Source organism: Mercenaria mercenaria, chromosome 4 (genome assembly GCF_021730395.1).
Source record: "Mercenaria mercenaria strain notata chromosome 4, MADL_Memer_1, whole genome shotgun sequence".
Lineage (NCBI taxonomy): Eukaryota > Metazoa > Mollusca > Bivalvia > Venerida > Veneridae > Mercenaria > Mercenaria mercenaria.
The window spans coordinates 70,318,113-70,338,966 of NC_069364.1; the positions used below are offsets into that span (position 1 = coordinate 70,318,113).

The following is a 20,854-nucleotide window of genomic DNA, read 5'->3' on the forward strand; positions in this document are numbered from 1 at the left end:
TTAACCCGAGTTATGTTTTGAACCCAAGTGCACACCGGGACAGCAGCTACTAGCAACAAAAAACATCATTTACCAAAATGTAAATTTATACCATTGCATCACTGAAAAGAAACAGTAACTGTTATAACTGTTATGTAAAAAAAATTTATTCAGTTAGCAGACGTCTTGGAATGTGAAATATAACTTGATTATAATTTTTACACGGGTCGAAAATCTTCTCGATTTAAGGTTTTGAATCATTAATACCAACTTCTGCTAATTTCGACCAAAAGCTTTAAGGCGGTCATTCAGGAGATTATTCGACGCCGCCTCCTTACACACAGAGTTAAAAATTGCCATTAAAATTTTTATAAATTGGTGCCTATTTTACAAGTCACACACATACTCCTTTCACTCCAACACAAAGAAAATTATTCTTCATTTAAATCAAAGTTATCACAATAACTTTGAATCCAAGTTTTGCAAAGTAAAGGTACTGATCTACAGATTTCGGCTTGGTCTTATTATGAACGTTAGACGATGAGTTTTCGTTTCTGAACTGTCTTAATATATATATATATATATATATATATATATATATATATATATATATATATATATATATATATATATATATATATATATATATATATATATATATATATATATATATAAAGAAAGAAAAAAGAAAAACATCATTTCCTTTTAATTATGCCTTAATTACGTCCTAACACTTTATATTGTAAAACATTTATCCCTTTTCTAAATCTGAATCCATTGTTAAAATATTCATTCTGCCTATGTCCAACTTCAACTCAACACCATTCAATATCTGTTTAATATTATTCTTAAATATCATTCTTTTATATAAAAACAAACATTTTTGCAATACTTGTAATACTTGCTGCTGAGGATACATTGTTGATATAATAATTATGTTATGTTCTTACACATGGATCAAAATGAACGGTAATTGAGTTCTTATCTTACTATTATGCACTGTGCTATTAGATAAGACTAGTAACATAATGCACCTCTAAATTGTTTATACATATTCATTAATCTAACCAGTAAGAAGACTAATATGTTTTCATTTAGGTATCATAGTTTTTTACATAATTATTGTAATTGAAGATTTAGGGCAATTCAGACCTTTATGATGATTTAAACTAGTGAGATTAGTAAAACAAAACTGAATCTCACTCAACTCATGAAGACGCGCTGACCACCTGTTAACTAAATGTTGATTAAGATTTCTATCCACAGGAGAAATTTATTGCAGGGTCTTGGTTCCCGGTAATAAATCTTCGTAACGTACTGGAGTAGACAAATTCGAAAACCAGTCTGTATAGTCTTGCATTCCTACAGGTATTTTTGTTAGAGAGAAAGAATTTCAATCGCTAATTTTGCGCGAAAAAGATCATTTCAAATACTCTATTACCTTATAAATATATTAACATTTTTCACTAAAGTTAGTGTATGATGTAAAAATATGCGAACTATCAAATAAATCAAATAAAGTAGCCTATTTAAGAAGAGGACCCTTGACAAGTCTACAAAAATGGGGAAAAGTTCTTTTACGATTGTTGCTGACAATTTAATGTTATAATTATGATTATATACCTGCATCAAAAATAAATTGAATGATTTAAAAAAATCAATTTGATTTTATACCTTCAAACTACTGGACTTGCCTACGGTTGCCGGTGTCCCGGACTGTGCGCTTGTATGCCACCATAGGTCCCTAACACATACACAAAAGAATGCTGGCCTAACTTTTAATGTTTATTTTGTAATGTTCTTAATTGTGTCCTTCAAAAAGTTATTTTGAGGCCATTTATATTAGTTCTATTTAGATTAAGGATTATACTGTTTTAAATTTGCTAAAATTGAGTAAAATTCGATAAAATTGGTAAATTTTGATAAAATCAGAATCGGTCTTTGCCGAAAAATGGAAACATAAAGACTCGGATTTCTGACTTTTATTTGTACCAAAATATCTTTAAAATTCTGTTCTAAAATTAAAGTTAAAAATAATTTAGTAAAAACCGATGACCATCTTTGCCGAAATGTAAAGTGGGTGCGAGCTTTTGCCTCCTAATTTTTAAAATCATGGTCTGAAATTGGGTTATATATGTATTGGTTTATAAGGTTTCTTCAATTAGAACTACCATAAATTGTAAAATTTTAATCGGTAATATCAACAATAAGAGCTTGAAATATTATATAATTTTCTGCAAACGATTTTTTTCGCCGGGGGCTCTGCCCTGGACCCGATGGGGACCTAAGCGGTTCCCATACCCCTCGCCTTTTTGGTGAATCCTCTTTTCTTTAGGCCTTCCTACGCGCCTGAATATGTGAACAATGTGATATCTAACAGTTGAAGTACTGCGCTCAACATTTTGAAGGTTAAATCAGAAAGTGAATTATCATTTATGGAGTAACTCTAGATTGTTTATAGAAAAAGCAGAAGATTTTTTTCTTTTCTTTATCTAAATGCTAAATGGAGTTATTTTTTTCATCTCCCGCCATCTGTCAGATAAAGTTGTTACTCATGTAAACTTCCCTATTCTGTTATTGGCTGAAAGGGAGGTCATAACCTTTATGTGGGCTGGCTTTAGCAAGTAGAAGTAAATTTGAATTTCTAGCTTTTTTTCAGAAGGGCAGTAATTACTTGATAAAAATTAACAAAATTTTACACACTGATTTCTGTCATAATAGAGAACATATGTTCAAAATTTAAAAAACAAAGTTCAATAAAAGTAGAGATATTTAGAAAAAATCTTTTTTCTGTTGTTCACAGCACTGTGTTCAACTGATAAGTAGACATTTTCCGAGCCTGTCTGCCTTTTATACTTTTACCCTGGTGTTTGTGGACGGACGGACGTACGGACGTACGAACGGACAGACGGCGAAGACGAAAACAATATGTCTCCTCCCCACATATGGGGGAGACATAAAATCTATAACAACTACAATAGGTATTACGATTCAAATAATTTATCGTCCGGGTTCGTCTTATTCTAAGTGTACAATAGTTAATGCCTTTAAATTAACATTATTTTCAATTTAAATATCACTGATGAGTGCTTTCAATGCACTTTAAAGATTTAAACGTCTTTTTCTTTTCTAGCCATTGGTTGCCAACGGTTAAACGCTGACAATTTAATCATAATATCAGCGCTCCACCTACATACAACCGTTAAGAAGAAATATAGATGGCATACATTGTGCCTATTCCGAATCACACATTTTCAGTTCTGTTCTGCTGCACGTTGTTTAAATATTGCAGAAAAAATATCGATTCAATGTGTCCAAAATATTAATTTATGTTATTGTTTTTACCCATGGCCAGATGTTAAAGAAAAAGGCGGAGGTATTATTATACAATGTGACTATTTAATTCACATAAAGGACAAGACCGCCCACATGACTGTTTTAAAACAGAATATTTCAATAATGCCAAATAAGGATGTCATGCCTATCGTTTTAGTCATTTAATTGGCCTTAAATGCGATTATTTCTATTCCTGACATAAAATAATTTCAGTTTTCGATTCAAGATGGTAGTTTTATGTTGTTGTGGATAGTAGTAAGAAAACCATTTCAGGTCATTTGTGGTGATTCGGAATAGGCGAGTATGACCCGGATTACGCACAGTACCAGTCTGATCAATTACAGAAATCTGTTACAAACAATGTTTTGTTTCGAATTTCTTTTCACATTATTTTAATCGTGACATATTTGTCCAGCATTTAAAATGAAATTTATATTTAAAATATAAACTTGACGAAGTAAAACGATAAAAAATTAAAAACTGGTTCGGTAAGGGCAAGTTCGCTGTAATTATTTAAAAAACTCCTCCTAGTAGCGCGCAAGCGCACTACGTCGCAATCATTATCATATGAAAATTACAAGTCGCTAGGTTGAGACCGAATTGAAAACAGGCATGTAAGTGAGTTTTTGATACTTTACATTCAAAGTTATTTATTTTTCCAGTGTAGTTATTACTGATATTTATTCTGTTTCGTAAAATTATAGAAAAAGATATTTGATATCTGTATACATTTTTTTTTAGATATTTTCCTTAATGTGCCTTCGGTATCAGATCACGGTTTGGTTTTCCAGTATTTATATTATTACTGGAAAACCAAAACGTGATCCGATTGAAGTCAAACTCCAACGCAGTGATCTCCCTTGCCGCTTCGATCAATGAGCGAAGCGGCAAGGGAGATCACTGCGTTGGAGTGAGATCACTGCGTTGGAGTTTGAATTGAAGTAAGTCGTATTTATATACTACAACTATAAATAGCATGTTACAGTCCATAAAATAAACAAACGAAAGGGGAAGAAGCATTTTATAGAAATATTTCGATGGCAAATTAATACATATACGTAGCCCTGACCAACCTATAAACCGGGCAAGTCTATTTTATAAGTGCAACAACACGGCTGACCCATTTACAGTTCGATTAATAGGTCATACGTGTTTACACATTTTCAAACCAAAATTTCTCTACTTACAAAATGACCTTTCTACTTTTTATGACTCCGAAGGGAGGCATATTAGTGTTCAGCTGCCCTTCCGTTCGTTAGTTAGTTCGTTTATCACAACGTTAACTTTTTGCATGAAGGAACTTTACTCGCGAACCACTGCACCCAGGACCTTCAAACTTCACATGCTGATAGTACTTATTGAGTATACCACCCCTACTGACTTTGGGGTCACCAGGTCAAAGGTCAAGTCACAGGGACCAGCGTTAACTTTTTGCATGAAGGCACTTTACTCGCGAACCACTTCACCCAAGACCTTCAAACTTCACAAGCTGATAGTACTTATTGAGTACACCACCCCTACTGACTTTGGGGTCACCAGGTCAAAGGTCAAGGTCACAAGGGACAACGTTAACTTTTTGCATGAAGGCATTTTACTCGCGAACCACTTCACCCAGGACCTTCAAACTTCACATGCTGATAGTACTTTATTGAGTACACCACCCCTACTGACTTTGGGGTCACCAGGTCAAAGGTCAAGGTCACAGGGGCCAACGTTAACTTTTTGCATGAAGGCACTTTACTCGCGAACCACTTCACCCAGGACCTTCAAACTTCACATGCTGATAGTACTTTATGAGTACACCACCCCTACTAACTTTTGGGTCACCAGGTCAAAGGTCAAGGTGCTGCGGGGACATTTGCCACCATTAGTGACAGCTCTTGTTAAATATTGTTTTGCTTTCGCTTCAGCTCACGTTTTTCTTATACAAGACACACTAAAATATGGAACCCTGAGTTAAGTTTACAAAACGCAATCTTTCATGTTTACAAACATGATGTTTACGAAAACGAACTGTAAACGAGCTGTACTAATAAACTTTGATAATGTGGCAGTTGACCTCAACCCAATCGACGCTGTTTATTTTCCAATACAGGTAAATCTAATATTTGCTTTACAATAGATCTATGACGGATTATCTTTGGAACCCCTGGACTTACTGGACTCAACTGCCACATTATCAAAGTTTATTAGTACTTGTTTATCTGTCGGTTTCGAGGTCAGCGATGTTTTTGTACTTTTAATAATGGAACGATCCGTTATTTAGGTATTGTCCGTAAGTATTGACCTGGCACTCATGAATATTCCGTATGTTTCCGTAAATTAATTTTCGGTGTACGAACCCAAACAATGATATAGCTATTGAAAAGCTAATTATATACCATCACGTAACATGTGCGGATATAGCTGTGCGGACAAAGCGTTTTGCCACTAATCTCAGGGTTGAGTGTTCGAGTCCTCTGTCTGACCAAATTATTTTTTTATGATTTTATCTGTAAAAGACGGAAACTTGTCACACTTATCATGTTTTATCAACGAAATAACTATCGGTTACCATTCTTCTACGTACAAAAAACCGTTCTACAAAATGTCGTTTAAAATCTTCAGGACCGGACAAGAATTCATTCATTCATTCATTCATTCATTCAAGGACAATTCAAAGAACTGTTGTTAGCGATACAAAATGCAATGTTTCATAAACATATATATACAAACACAAGGAATTATATTTTAAAAAATGGTTGGAAAAGAATTCGAACCCATGGTAATGTGTTTTCAAGTCGGAGAGCTTACCACTACACCACTGTGTCGTTGGTTCTCTAAGTTGATTATTTTGATAAATCTAGATATTTTCAGGACACGACTATCACGTGAAATAACGAAAACGCCCGAAAATATTGGCGAAGATTAATGAGTGCCAGGTCAATACTTACGGACAATATAGTAGTCGCAACTTGACCACGATGGTTGACCTTAGGCTGATTATTCATATCGATTATTTCATTAGTATGAAAAAAGGGTGCTTAGGGTATCCATGTATATTTATATGCAGTAAGTTTGTATACAATGCACTCCTTTTCAATAATAGGTTGTGCCTCATTATGTATTATAATACAAAGGTTAACCATCGGGGCCAAGTTGCGTCCAATATAGCTCTAGTATTATTCAGTACGATACAGATAAGGCAAGGTAAATCATGCCGATTTGACGAGCTCTCAAAACTTTACTTTAAAACTGTTTACAGTATTCACAAAAATATGCTAAATTGAATAAAAATCAAGATCGTGCCATTTGCAGATCACTAGTGAGATAAAATACCATACCTTCATCAACCTATAAAACACACTGTAAAACAAGATGCAACAGTATTTCAGTATTTCGATTTGATTACCAGAAGCAGTGTAAGCGTCATTAATGGATCATCAGCAATTTTAACGAAAGTCTTTTTGCTGATCGACTCTTGTAGCAAAACGTAAATATCGCACTTAGTTAAACATTGTTAGTGTTTGAAATTATTTTTTGTCCAATGGCATTGCAGTATTTTCAAAATATCGGGAAATATTATTTTGGTAAATCAACATTTACTTCCAGTCGTTTATTAACCCGATAAGTCACATACTGTAGGCGGAGCTTAAATTTGTAAACAAAAAAATAATTTCAAACACTAAACAGGTTAATGTTTTAATAAACTGAATACCCGCCCGCTTAGCTCAGTAGGGAGAGCGTTGGTCTACAGATCGCGGGGTTGCGAGTTCGATCCCCGGGGCGTATGTTCTCCGTGACGATTTGATAAAAGGCATTGTGTCTGAAATCATTCGTCCTCCACCTCTGATAATTCATATGGGGAACTTGGCAGTTACTTGCGGAGAACAGGTTAATTTGTACTGGTATAGACTGGTTAGGTTAACTGCCCGCCGTTACATGACTGAAATACTGTTGAAAAACGGCGTTAAACCCAAAACAAAAACAAAAAATTATCAAACTGAATTGGTCGCGCGGCCTATACATAACTTGTTAATAAGCTTTAATCACCAAGTGAATATTATACTCGGTTCTATTACACCACCCTTCTGTACATCAGTGTATAGTATAAACTTGTTCTGTCTTACAGCTTAACCGATATCAAATTTACCCGAATATTGCCTAATACAGGCGTGACTAATAAAAAACATGTGTAGAGAGACAGATCCTTTGTTACCATGGTAACAAAATTCCGTAAAAATGGTCCCAATGAACCATTGAACCCCAGTTTAATCATATAATAATATTGCTTTCTTGAATATTTAAACATGTATGAATATTACTATAATTAAAAGCAATTACACCATTTCTGAAAATATATAGGCAACGGCCTAGTTTAAATTACAATAAGGAACAATTTTTGAAATGGTAACAAAATATCATTTACAAATTTTGGTTCATTTTCATGACTTTTAGAACGCTATATAGCAAATACATTGTATATACAATAAAAATGCTATACCCGCCAGTTCTGAAATTATCGAACTTTCGATCCAACATATATCTAATATCAATTTTACTGTTATTGCAGCTTAGAAAAACGAAAACATTAATTTTCTTATTATAACGGCTTTAAAACGTCTTTTAAAAAAAGTCTTTAGTCTTTACTTGGTCGGTAAAACGAACTCAAATACACGCCTTTTTCTGGCCGTAAAACAACCACATAAACACGTCTTCAAGACATCTTTTGTTTCCTGGAATTGTAAGGCCTTCTCCCAAGTTTGTTCAAATGGGGAGATTTCTTCCTTTTAGGAGCCGCTACAGTTAAAAATATCATTCTTAAAACAACTTTTCATGAATCTAGTAATGGATCTTCATTAAACTTGGTCTTCCGCATATATATCTGATCCTCTCTTTATAAATCTTATTCAAATATGGACACTTGGCTCCTTTTAGGAGTCGTGGTAGCTAAAATAGAAATACCTTTATTTAAGTCCTCCGTGAAATTTCGGGGACATTTAGTCCATTTAAGGGACCCTTAGAGCTAAACATACAAATATCTTTAAATGACTTTAAATGACTTTTTGGTAAAGTCCTCTTGAATATGTTTGAATTAGGTACTGGGCATATTTTATGTTCTTATACTAAGTACAGATGTAACCATCCATTTCATTATTCAATGTATTACACATATATTCAAGGTCAGGTGAGCGACTTAAGGCGTATTGTTATATTTCAGCTTCTGATTTTCTAGTAATTGCGCCACTGGCCAGTCCCAAGCCTGGAAAAAGCAAGAGGGTAAGAAAAGGTAAGTGTTGTGCAATAGGATGAGTGAGAGAGAGATTTGTCTAAATATTTTAAATATAGATTTTTTTTTCATAAACAATTTGCTGCCGGAAGAAGTCGTGTTTAACAGTTTTAGACTAGCTGTAAAAATGGCTATTTTTATTAAAATACTGAGTTGTTATGTGCAGTGACTTGAATGTTTAAATCTGGTTTGAACACTGTTGTTTTTCCTCCTGGACACGTTGGTATAAAAAGATATGTTTGACTAAACCCTCAAACCTTGTTCCGCCCTCATCCCACCATGTCTTTCTTCAAACTGAAAGATATAAGATAGCGTCTTCAATTAGCAATACCCTACATTTCATCTTAGAACTACTACTGGTTTTCTTAGTATTTTACAGAACTCTATATGTTGTTGAATCTACAACATCAGCAGTTCTACCAACCCCAACATGTACCACAGCCCTTTTGTTTAGATGTTACTGTAAATAGTCATGTGAAACAATTCTCTTCTGTTGACAGCATAAATATTATGTTGTGTACAATTGATAAAACTCCGACCGTCATTACTTGTATTGCTGATAACTATTGTCTGGTGACATCCAATCCAACGCAGGATCAGGAAATGGCTCAGAATTCCCATGTGGAACTTGTGATTTACGAGTGACATGGACACAAATGTATACTGCAACAATTGTAGCATATGGTATCATAAGACATGCGGTAACACCAGTTCTAGGAATATGTCCTACCTAGGCAGATCCAGCGTTATGTGGCAATGTTGTAAATGTGAAAGCACCAATGAAGACAGTTTCACTTTTAATAGTTATGAATTATATACTTCAAATGTGTTTGCACCCCTGTCAAACACTGATATTTCGATCGAGTCAGTGACATCCTCTTATTTCAGCCCGATACTCACAAGTAGCCCTAGACCTCCTTGTACGGGAAGCAGCAGGCACCAATCTGTACAAACAAAGACTTGCCACATCTGTCCTCACCAACCAGGACCTATAAGGTCCTCCAGATTTTTCTTCTTCAGAACTTACTCATACTGCATCAACCCACAATACATCTTCAAGTATGCATACCGGAGGCACTTTCCCACAGAAAAGGACGAACCTCAGGCTTTTTACAGTACAAAGCTGCAGTATCAAAGTAAACCAGTCAGAGTTTAAGGCCTCTACAGACTATGTCAATCCAGATGTTATCTGCGGAACAGAATTCTGGCTGCGAGGAGTCAAACCTGGAAAAGACACAGAAAAGAATGCTATCAAAACCAGAGAAGTGTTCCCGGAATCATTTACTGTGCACCGGAATGACAGGACAACAGGAATAGGAGGGGACGTCTTCACAGGCTTCTCTTACGGGATCCTCACTGACGAGCAACCTTCACTGGTCACCGATTGTGAAATCATCTGGTCAAATGTCAAACCCAAACACCAGAAGAACCTCTACATATGCTCATTTTACCGGAATCTCCATGACATCGCTCAGTAGAAATTTCACTTTGAACATAAATTGACCAACAACCATAAAAGTAAACATCTGTTATTGGCAGGAGATTTTAACTGCCCGGATATCGACTGGAAAAACTCACAGTCAAACCCGGTGCAGCTGACAGGGAAGTTCAACAAGCACTGCTGGATCTTTCCATCGACCATGGTCTGACACAGATTCACGATCAACCATCAAGATCGGACACATGATTGACTTGGTATTTACAGACAATCCATCCCTGGTTAAATCATCAACCTCCATTCTACGCATCAGCGACCATGCAATGATTGTCACAGATATCGATATCCTCCCCTACTGTGTAAAACAGAAACCAAGGAAAATCTAAATTTGCTGTTGTTGACTAGGGAAAACATTACTGGGGAAACATTAAAAACTGGGGAAACATTAAAGACGACATAGCGCAATTGTCACAAGACATCATTAACTTAAAGAATAACAACCAAAACATAAACATAAACGATCTTGGACTTGTAACCTTCAAGAAGAGAATCTCCGCAACCATGGATGCAAATATTCTTTCAAAAACCTGTAAGAAAAGACAGCATGTGCTATGATTCAATCGAAAACTAAAGCGGATGATTAAGAAGAAACAAAGGCTATACAACCATGCTGAGGAGACCAACCAGTGGAATGCCTATAGGGCTTTCCAGAAAGTCTGCAAGCGTGAATTCAAACTGGCCGAGATAAATCACATCAACCATACTGTCCAACAAGGACTTGAAGAACACGACACAAAACCCTTCTGGTGATATGTCAAGTCCAAAAGACAAGATAATATTGGTATCTCACCATTAAAAAAAAGGGGCAATCTAGTCAACAACAGCAAAGACAAGGCGTAAGTCCTGGTTGACCAGTTTAAGTCAGTCTTTACGTGGAGCAGACTCTTCATCCTTACCAACTATTTAGAGACGCGCTAAATCTTAAATAGCCGCACTTAACATTACTACTAAGTAAAGGAGTGGAGAATTTAAAGAATATCATATATAATATGTGCAGAAAGCAAACGGTCAACTTAATCCTGAAAAACTGTGCCACTCAACTTGCTCCAGTTCTACAGGTGATCTTTCAATTGTCCATTGACTTAGGGCAACTTCCTCAAGACTGGGTCAACGCTAACATCGCACTACAAAAACTCATTTTTTTCTGAAGACAATTATTGGTTGACAGCCTAGTGAGCTTCATGATAGCTCTTTCTCAGCACTTGTAATCTCTCTCTCTCTCTCTCTCTCTCTCCGACGTGTATGTTGTAACAGGTCCTACGTCGTATTCATTCAGATTCTGATATTCAATGACATAAAAAGTATCAGAGAACAAGTCATATTAGTGAAATAATTATATAGTGTTTAAAACTTTAATAGAAGCAGATGTTGTCTCCGTCGTTAGAGGGATGACAACTATAAAATATCAGATCATAAAATAAATCATCTTGATAAGCCAAATGAGTAAGGCTACAACCGGAGGTATATAAATATTACTATCACTGACCCTTTTTCCATAAGAATGAGTTTCTGTTGTCGATCTAGTTCACGTTTACAGATCACCATCACCTCACCCATGCTAGAAACCTAAGCTATCTAATTCCACATTCACGCACACAATATATATACTATTCTAATATTTTTTTCAAGTGGAATATCCTCCCAAACAATGTTTAGTCCACAACCCAGTCTTAGTCTATTAACAACTGTTACATGACTTACGCTTCTGTCATATAAGAAAGAAGTATAAATACATTTATTTTTATAGTTCTTTGCATATAATCAATAGGCCTGAAGGAACCAGCGTGGGAGCCATCTGGTCTAGCACTATGGCGGACAGGATTTTGAACACTAATTTTCCACTTGGCATAGCCGCAGCGGTCTAAATTAAAGCTGTTTTCTGTTTAAGGTATTAGACCCGTAATAGAGTACCTCCTTTTTGAAGAGTATTCAATTCCTGCCATAAACCTACGTTGACTGCAATGTTCAGGGGTCGTAGGTTCAAGCCCCACTGGGACCAATTTTTCCCCCTTGATTTGATAAGCGATTTCTTGCTGTTCAATGTGAATTTACCTATGAAACAGAAGGGGTAGAGTTAGACATCTTTAAAAATACTGATTTACATGCGGTAGAAGTTCTCTATTTTGCCTTCACTCTTTTGATTACATATTGTGGAAGAAATGTAGGTAGGTTTTACTTCTGCCCCAAAGTTATTTTTGAATGAAGTGGATAGTGGCCATCACTTGGAAATTTGTCTCTACTTGAGCTCGAGGAAATGTCACGAATTATACAAAATTGACAAAAAAAAAAAAAACGGCACGGTAAAAGTTGTTTAAAAATTGCAACACAGTGCGAAACATTTAGCAAATGCCGTTCTTAAAACATTACTGTTAGGTGTCCTTAAGGCCTAAAAATTCTTTAAGTCCGGTAACATGCTAAAAAAATTAGGGTAGGTCGGATTTTTTTTTTTTTTTTTTTTTTTGATTTTTTTTTATTAAGTGAAATTTTTCGGAAATTATTTTTATTGTAATATAATTTTCTTGTTAATTTTTTTTTTTTTATGTCAAAATGAAATATGAAGAAATAATTCAATAATTTCAAAAAAATGAATGTACAGAAGGCCCTTTTCGATCATGTTAGGCCCTTTCCGATCAGCGCGGTTTATGCACTGACTTGTATTTTGTCTATAATTCATCAGAAAATTGAAAATTGATAATACAAATTAAAGAATTTATTTTCTTTTTATTAGCTCACCTGTCACATAGTGACAAGGTGAGCTTTTGTGATCACCCTTCGTCCGTCGTCGTCCGTGCGTCAACAATTTCTTGTCTGCACGATAGTGGTTTCATTTATGATTTTATTTTAACCAAACTTGCACACAACTTGTATCACCATAAGATCACGGTTCTTTTCTTGAACTGGCCAGATCCCATTATGGGTTCCAGAGTTATGGCCCCTGAAAGGGCCAAAATTAGCTATTTTGACCTTGTCTGCACAATAGCAGCTTTATTTATGATTAGATTTTCACCAAACTGGCACACAACTTGTATCACCATAAGATCTTGGTTCCTTTCTTGAACTGGCGAGATTCCCTTATGGGTTCCAGAGTGATGGCCCCTGAAAGGGCCAGAATTAGCTATTTTGACCTTGTCTGCACAATAGCAGCTTCCTTTATGATTTGAATTTAATCAAACTTGCACAAAACTTGTGTCACAATAAGATCTCGGTTCCTTTCTTGAACCGGCCAGATCCCATAATGGGTTCCAGAGTTATGGCCCCTGAAAGGGCCAAAATTAGCTATTTTGACCTTGTCTGCACAATAGCAGCTTCATTTATGATTTGGTTTTAACCAAATTTGCACACAACTTGTATCACCACAAGATCTTGCTTCCTTTCTCCAACTGGCCGGATTCCTTCATTGGTTCCAGGGTTATGGCCCCTTAAAGGTCCAAAATTGGCTATTTTGGCTTTTGCAGCCATATAGAGACTTCATTTATGGTTTTATTTGATACAAACTTCCAAAATATCTTCAACAACAATAAATCTTGGATTCCATGACAAATCAGATCCAATCGTAGGTTCCAGAGTTATTTTATATCTGATTACCTCCCCTGATTGTAATCAAAATGGATTTTTATCAGTAAGTACTTATAGGACTTATTTGAAATTTCATTATTGTTATTAGTTGGACTGAGACAATCAGGGTGGATAACAATGAACTGATTTTATGTCAAATTACCTCCCTTTATTTCAAACTAAAATGGGTATATCTCCATAACTAATGAAGATACTGATCTGAAATTTCATTTTTGTCAACAGATTTATTTGGCAGATCCTTCTTTTGTTCACTTACAATATTTTTTTTTTAATTACTTCCCTTTTACGTTACTATAAATAGCTTATTTTTAGTAACTTTTTTATTATTGGCCGTAGGGAAAAACCGAGACCACTTTTCTGTGGTACAACATGGATGGTACCTCCAATTTTTAGGTGTATTTTGACATATCTATACCTTGTAAGATTTTTTTTTCTTTTTGGTTAAATTTCTTCCCTTTGTTGTTCCTGTCCTTTGGACTTAGATATTTTTTCTGAGGACCTTCTTGTCCTCAAGTGCAATGATAACAGGTGAGCGATATAGGGCCGTCATGGCCCTCTTGTTTGTTAAATGAAATATGAAGAAATTATTCAATAATTTTAAATAATTAAGTAACATGTAACTTATCTTGGTCCCCTCATATAAACAAAATATCTAGTAAAGCATGTCAAAGTCTTGGTTTCTTAAAACGTAATATACATTCTACGAAAAGTAGTACCAAAACAGCTGCCTATAACAACATTGTTAGACCAACTTTAGAGTATAGTTCCAGTGTTTGGGATCCTTACCATCAAAAGGATATAGATAAATTAGAAAATATTCAGAGGCAAGCTCCGAGATTTGTAGTAAATAATTATAGCAAGACCCCGGGCACGGTCACAAATATCCAAACCAGTTTAAGTTGGGATTCCCTCCAATCCAGAAGGAAGTATTGTAGGTTGGTTTTATTTTATAAAATGGTTCATAATCATGTTGATGTCGATCCTAAACAATATCTCGCTCTGGACAATTACTAGACAATCTAGACATTACCATCACTTAGCTCTGCAAATACCTTCTACCACAGTTGACTACTTAGTACTACAAGTACTCATTCTTCCACAGAACTGTGGTAGAGTGGAACGTCTTACCATCTCATGTAGTCAGTGCTGAAACAATCTTCGGATTCAAATCAGCACTGGCTGCATCGATGTTTCAACCATAATTATTACATATACTTGTTTTTATGCTGTTTTTAACCCTACTAATATTTCTCTTTTCCTGCACAACAACTTATGTATGTACATGTCTTACACTTAGGGCTATAAGGTGTTAGGTTTTTGCACCTTTTTTATCACCAACTGTCGGGGAGTACTAGGTGGACTGAGTAGCTTGGGAAACCTGATAGTCTTTCACCTTTTTAACCCCCAACGCATGGCCAAAATGTATCAGTATTGAACGAGGCCATTATCATAAAAGAAGAAGAAGAAGAATAAACAGTGCATGCCCTTTTCGATCAGCGCGGTTTATGCACTGACTCGTATTTTGTCAATAATTCATTTAAAATTCGAACATTGATAACAAAAATTAAAAAAAAAAATTTCTTTTTTATTTCTTAAACGAAATATAAAGAAATAATTCAATAATTTCCATGTTAAAAATAGTTCAGACCCTTTTCCAATCATGTTAGGCCCTTTTCGATTAGCGCGGTTTATGCACTGAGTCGTATTTTGTGTACAATTCATTTAAAAATCTAAATTGATATTTTTTCATAATTTATTTTCTTTTTTAACGCCAAAATGAAATAACGAAAACATATTCATTAATTTCTAATAATAAACATATGGCAGGCCCTTCCCGATCAAATACCACGGAAAGGACCCATACCGGAAAGTGTAGTGTACCTGTGACCATAACGTTGCATTTTTACCAAGTCGTATAATAGTTTGACTTGTCCGAAAGAAATGGCAGCACCAACGACGTCCAAGATCTGCAAGTTGTTCAGCGCTTGGTCATCAGAAAAGGTTTTTCGTTTACAATTAGTAAAATATTTTTTGAACTGATCATTTTATTCATTATTTCCCATATCTAGGATATACATAGGCCTAATGAACCATAAATCATGAGACTCACGGTTTTTTGGATTTAAATTTTTAAATTTAGGATGGAGTTCCCTCGTATCGCGGTACTAACGGTCGGAACATAAATAACATAGCAAATAAAGTCTGATCTTTAGTTTGTTTTCTGCATTAAAACTTTAAACCAACTGTCTGTTATTACTTGCAAATCATCTTTCTTTCTCAGCCAGCGGAGAATGTGTAAAAACACAATAAAATGTCAGCCATACTTGACCTACTTTAACAATCCCATAGTTCTCAAATATCGCGGTATTTGATTTTGATAGCTGCGGGACACGCCTTCTTGCATCATCATGTGACCGCAAAAATTTCATTCATAAAAACCATGGAGGTAATATAGAGATGGAGTGCGGACGAGATAATTGGTGATAATTATTTATTATACCACATGTTGTTCCTTGCTGAGCTCCTTTCAGAATCCTACGAGATATATCACCACAGTCACTTAATTATCACCATTTCACATGTAAATAACATAATCCTTTGAACACACTGTGCGGCACCGCGGTTTTATCGTAAATCAGCAGATGCATCAAAACTTCAACAAAACGGAAGTTGTGGGTGACATATGCGCACGTGTCATATTTTGAAACTAATTGAAACAAACAATGCGCACTACGGAGGATTCATCAGTAGAGTAAATGTACTTCTTCTTAAAGAATGTGTTTCTGTGATATTATAACTCTTCAGGTAACAGTGACTCATTGAAGTAAGCGTTTACAGTTTTCTATGTAGTCATTTTAAACTAAATTCTTTTAGATTTCCTAAAATTTCCTAAAAAATGTAGACATGCTAAATTAAAGTTAAGGTATCAAATTGTCATTTACTGGGTATTAAAAACGTGAGCATTTGTGAGCATTTTAAATAATGACCATGTTTTAGACTGCATATTTTACATAATTGGTCTTGATTACAAGTTTATGTAAGTCGTTCATATAACTTAAATTTTATCTATTTAAGTAGTTATTCAGTTACCAAACGCCTTCTTCGTGTATTTATCTATATATCTATTTATTTATTCGATTATTTAATTTATTTCGCAGATTTGAAGCTGGTGTAAATCTCACTGTTAAAGTGGAGAATTTTCTACAATTCTTTCGCACGATCTGGAGGTCAGTGCCTGTAAAGATGCACATTATTTTATTTTTATTTTTTTTTTTTTTTGAAAAATATGTGCCTTGCTTTTCACTTATTCGCCTAGAATGTACAAGCATATTGACAAGGCATGTTTTAATATCCATATACGCTCTGTACAGCTAAAATTGGATTTGTAGGTCAGTAATATTACGTTATAATCTCATTTATTATAAAGTGAAATTTCGTATTCATATCTTTTTTGTCTTTACATTCTGGACATATCCAGGGATCCTCCGGTATAGTTTCAGCTTTCAAATTGGCACACGAATAGTGCCACCATTCAAATTCGCATTTAAAATGTTCGCAATTAATCATTTCTGGGTGTCCATTTGGACAATTTGGCCAGTCATTGTCAGAATCACTCCACATCCCTGTTACTTGAATTAATTCATTGGAAAAGAAAATCACTCCAAAATCTTAGTTTTCGTAATCGTTATTTGCCATAAGTAACACTTACAATAAAGTCTTTTCAAAAAGAACAAATTCGATGTAAATCAATTATAATTGCATGACCGTGGATGACATGAAAATGCGTGTATTTCGTCAACTTTAATTGCCAATATGTCAATATTTCCAAAACGACGTCAGAATGTGTATTTGAAGTGTCAGGTAGTTACTAAACGGAAAATATCGGAACATCCCGATCCCATTATCGGACTATTCCGGCTGTTCATCGGGTCTCACTCGATAAACTCCGTAAGGAACAACCTGATATGCGATTAACACCTAGTTACTACTGATTGACAGGTACTTATCAGAAGATAACAAAGCCGCGGTGCCGCACAGTGTACCTTTGAAGTGCCTTCGTCCGCACTCCATCTCTATATTACCTCCATGATAAAAACAATGCAACAGACAAACTTTTTGAAGCTGTCCAATTTGTGGATTTAGTTTAATTTAAATAAAAACGTTTTTAGGCGGGAAGGGGTGGTGAGCAGATGCATATTTTTGAGATATATAATGGTTGCGATAAAACTAAGTAATACTTACCATTTACGATGGAATTTTGCAAAAAATGTTTGTAAACAAAATCTCGTGGTTCCGGTTTACAAATGTAAGTCACTGCGGTGCTGCTCGACGAAGAATTTCCGGCAAAGGGAGATTACCGCGATACAAGAGAACCCGCGATATTACCGGACACCACTATAAAACCAAAAAAACGTGCGTTTTAAATTAAAAGAGGACAATCATTGTGTGGATATTCACATTATCGTAAGGACATTTTATGGTTTACTGAACTTTTACTTACCCAATGCAACGATTCACAGTCAGCTCGTCCCCTAGTCAACTCGTCCCCCAGTCAACTCGTCCCCGATTTGGTCATTTCGTCCCCCTCGGCGATTTCAAATTGGTCATTTCGTCCCCCTTTTTCGGCCCCCTTTTTAAAACGTATTTTTGAAAAAAAAAAAAGTATGATAAATTAAGTCGTTCTTTCTTTCAAATAAATATATTAAATACTAAAAAATATACATAAGTTTTCGTTTGTTTTAAGAGTTTTTTTGCTTTAAAAATGATCGATTTAACAAGGAGGATTTTCTGTTTTTGATTTTTCTTGTTGTTTTTATTTTCTGTTTTTTTTTCTTTGTTTTTGTAAGTCTCAGGGCCCACGCTGTCGTTCGCCACTCGAGCCATTTGGCGAATTTGCGATGAAAGTGGCGAAGAAAAATCGCGAGTGGCGAAAATGAAAAAATCTTCGTAACTTGGACCGCCATTTTGTTTCGGACATTCTAAATTGTAACCTCCGAGAAATTATGGGGAAAAACAGTTAACTGGTTCCAATAATTTTACCCTATAAAATTAACTTATTTCGGGATAGTAATACCCAGTCTGCTTTCACTTTACACATTTAACACTGTGTAATATACAACTTGACACGCGAGAAGATGCAATTTGCAATCAATTAGCAGCCAATTATCGGGTAAGAATAATCATTTTGTTATGTTGTCATTATGACAGATTAAATGTTTGATGCCCTTAATTTCCATGGATCAATCAATTAATAAACAAATTGGCGAAATAATGAACGGTTTGATGAATTTTTTTCGCCACCGTCAGATCTTAGTAAGTAATCAGTGAAGGTGTTTGCGAAATATATTTTTTGAATGTCATTAGCAAGATCAAAAGGAAAAGTCGTGAAAAATAAGATTTCATGTCTTCGACTATAAAAAGGTACAGAAACTTGTCCAAATCGCCACTTGTCAACACTTGTTACAATGGCTTCTTTAGACTCAGACTGTAAGAAACGTCCGCTCGACGATTCTTTCCAAACACCACCTTAAAAAAAAAAAGCTAAAATCAGACATGAAATGACTGATTTTTTAAATTTCTTCTGGATTTTCTTAGGGTTTTGCACCAACACAGGACTACATTTTAAAATACAATACTTGTTTTAAAGGTATACACACTTTCATTCAAAAGTCCCCCTATATAGCTAGAATATCACCATTTGCTTATGGAAAGTGAAAAAAAAATTCAACGCGCTGCGGGAAGGGAAACCCCTCCAGTACCCTCCCCACCGTTCCCGAGAAAAAGGTGGCTCCAACTTTTTTCAGCCCAGTGTGGGCCCTGAGTCTGCTATGTTGGACAACATGATAGCTGTTTAAATGTCCGTATTTGATGCTGCTTACTTTCAAACCCTTGAATAAGATTAAAATTTTTATTAAACTTTATGCTTTATATTACCTTCCAATCAGCCCAATCAGCGCCTTTTAATGTGATTAATTACCTTTAACACCTTTCGTATGTAGGTATAGGCTCATTGTACTTTTTTTTTTAAACCCCTGTCTCCCTACTTTTGAAGTATTTTTTTTTTATTTTAATGACAAAAAAAATGAATATAAAGCATGCTGGTTATCTTTAGTAATACATAATTTTTTATGTGACAGATATTAGTTGTTTATTTAATTCTTATTGTATTTCTAATTAAAACTTTCTTTTATTATGAGCAGGGATAAGGATTTATTGCTATCTTTTTTCTTACTATAATTTTTAAAAAGTTCATTAGATTTTCTATTATATTATATTTTTATTACTAAAGGCATTGTATTTATTTTATTTTATTTCAGTTAATTGTCATATTTTCAGTATATTTCTTTTATCATTTTATCAAACCTAATTATTTAAAGTTAACCATTTCCAATAGAACTCCTTCAAAACACACGATGATTTTAAATACCAGTTTTTAAAGTAAAAAATATCATAAGAAAGCAAAAATGCCTAAAATATTAAAGGGACAAAATTACCAAGAGGGGGACGAATTGACCAAAATGGGGACAAGTTGACCAAATTTTATCATAAGGGGGACGAAATGACCAATTTTGGGGGACGAAATGACCAAATCGGGGACGAGCTGACTGGGGTACGAGTTGACTTGATACCAATGCAACTATATTTCAATGACGTTGACACTTACAACGATATGCGAATCGCTTTGCAAACAGATACGTTATTTTGTACACTTCGGTCACCATAGATTTTACAAAATTCTTTAAAATAAAATAATGTAACTATTGGAAAATCTTTATTTCGGCCATTTGTAAAATCGGAGAGATAAAGGAGGAAGAAAACATTGACTTCCGCTGATTTGAGATGCAACCGCATATTTGTAACCCCCTGCATTTTTCTCCCTTGTACTGTTTCGGTTATCTCCCTTCTTTCGCCAGCATCAAATCATTCAAATGGCTACGGCTGGGAAAATTGCAAAATGGCGGCCAACTGATGAAACATAGCCAAATAATGTATAAAAGTTGAAAATTACCGTAAATTTGATGCAAATAACTCTTGCTTTACTGACAGTTCTAAATATGTTCTATATTCTCTTCGTTCTGCGGCAAAAGTCTAGTCAAGACAGCTTATATAACTTGTCCGAGCACGAAGAACACGCCCAGAAGTAAGCGTACATGCCAAAACAAGATTGCGAATGTGTTTCTAAGCGCATATTTTTA

General features: G+C 35.0%; 1 protein-coding gene across 1 annotated transcript in view; it reads left to right on the forward strand.

Annotated features, from left to right (window-relative positions):
- Nucleotides 1-15,602: 15,602 nt before the first annotated feature.
- LOC128556446 (uncharacterized) overlaps nucleotides 15,603-20,854 on the forward strand; it is a 38,257-nt gene continuing 33,005 nt past the window's right edge. Inside the window, exon 1 of the mRNA XM_053541628.1 lies at nucleotides 15,603-15,659. The gene's annotated coding sequence lies outside the window, so the exon portion shown is untranslated. The remainder of the gene's footprint in view (nucleotides 15,660-20,854) is intronic.